Source organism: Phytophthora infestans, genomic scaffold (assembly GCF_000142945.1).
Source record: "Phytophthora infestans T30-4 supercont1.27 genomic scaffold, whole genome shotgun sequence".
Classification (NCBI taxonomy): Eukaryota; Oomycota; class Peronosporomycetes; order Peronosporales; family Peronosporaceae; genus Phytophthora; species Phytophthora infestans.
The window spans coordinates 651,368-653,316 of record NW_003303732.1 but is presented as its reverse complement, the minus strand read 5'-3'; positions in this window follow the sequence as shown (position 1 = coordinate 653,316).

The window sequence follows — 1,949 nt, the reverse complement described above, 5'->3', positions numbered from 1 at the left end:
TTTTCTCCCCCAGGGAATTAGGAGAAAGGGTCCTTCGGCACCCGGGTTTTGCCTTGTCTCCTGTTAAGCAAGTTAAAACAAGCTCTTTCATTACTATTATAAACGGGTAGAAATCAGCACCATTTTTTTGTTATGGCTGCTGCTGTTCTAAACGAGCTCTTGCTCGTTTGGGAGGTACATCCTGGCCTACATTTGTAGAGCTGAGACGCTGTCGCCTTATCAACATGGGTGTTTTCGGGTCTTATGGATTCCCAAATTGGGATGTCTCGGCAGGGATATATTATTGCCTAATATGGCTGCTGGCGGCTCTTTCATGGAATGTTGGGCAAGCAATTCATAAATTTTGAAGCGGAAGTCGCGAAAGGATACTTTATAGACTGTGGTACATGCCCATGATAAAATTAATGTAATTCTGAATACCGACATTATAGTTGGTGAACCCTGGGGTCCCACAAATGTTTGTATTGGCACGATGGCCACTATCGGTTTTAGTCGAAATTTATGTTGTCTCAACGTTCGGTGCATGTTCTCCTTGTGGTGCCTATAATACAGTTTGCCATTACAAGGGAACATATACTCGATAAATGGCAGCTGCATGTACATGAAGTGGGAATGACATAGTGGGAGTGTCAAACGCTGGCTCCGTTAATTTTAGAGCTATTAGAGTTTGTCAACTTGGTCAATGGATTCAGCTTCTATTCAAACATCAATCGCAAGCTCTTCCCAGTTATACTAGGGTTATGTTTTAGCAGATGTCAATTAAGTAGAGACTGCGCTCCCAACATCATGCTTACCGCGCTTAAAAACGATTTTCTAATGATTTTGATCATGACGGTATTTCATATCCACCCAAAATCAGCAATTATAGAAATGCTGCACAATATGTTAGCTTAGCGTATGGCATGGAAAGCAAAATATTGTTTTATACTGCTGAAAAAGTCGCTCGATATTGAAGATTATAATATCAAACTTTCAATAATAACAAATTCCGTCCAAAAAAAACTGTTCTCATTGCAATTATTATATGTTATAAACGTGTTTTGTGTATGTCTGTTAAATCAAGATTTATTTCTTTTCAATGGTGGCAATAATAATAACTCCAATACTCCATTAAATATTAATCAAAACATCAATACCCAAATTAATGAATTTATATTATTTTTCCATGCCCTGGTTTAGCGTCGTGCTCGATAACATGGGCCGTTTCTGAGCCGCTGAACTTCGCTCTTATCAGCACAAAAGATACTAATGGACTGTCCAGCTTGTACTAAGTACCCGCTTGTACTGTCAGGGTTGTTTTTTTAGCTGGTAAGTAACTAAAGATTGATCACTTCTCATACCAAACTTAATAAATCTAATATTTTTTTAGTTGTAACATGTTTAAATTATGAGGCGCAAGACGACTTGCTGTTGTTGAGGGCGGTTGTGTTTTTATTTGACAGTTTAACGATGATTCCAGGATGGTTTAACGTCAATTAGGCTCTAGCTTTAACGGTTATTAATGAGCTCTAATTTACCAACCAATATTTATTTTTACCTCTCCATTCAAAACGTTATCCTACGCCCTTGTCGGCAACACGCCCGCCCGCTAACTGTTGCCGTACCCTCACCGATGGGTGCTCTTTAATGGCTCGGTGCCCTCATGTAACGGGGTACGTAGCCCTAAGTGTACCCTGGTTACATGAAGTGTGACACTTCACACTTCAGGAGTATGACACGTCATACTCCGAGATATTTGGTACAAGGTACCAAGGTCGTTCAAAGCCAACCATTGGTTAAATGACATTGCATTTCTATAGGTAACTAACAGTTTGTATTAAACCCAAACTTAACCTACCTATAAATATACTCAGTTTACAATCTACCTTATTAGGTCACTTCGCTCTCTTTAATTAAAGAGGGGACCTGTGAACTGCCGTTCACTGAGAGTTTGTATACTCTCGGAAGAT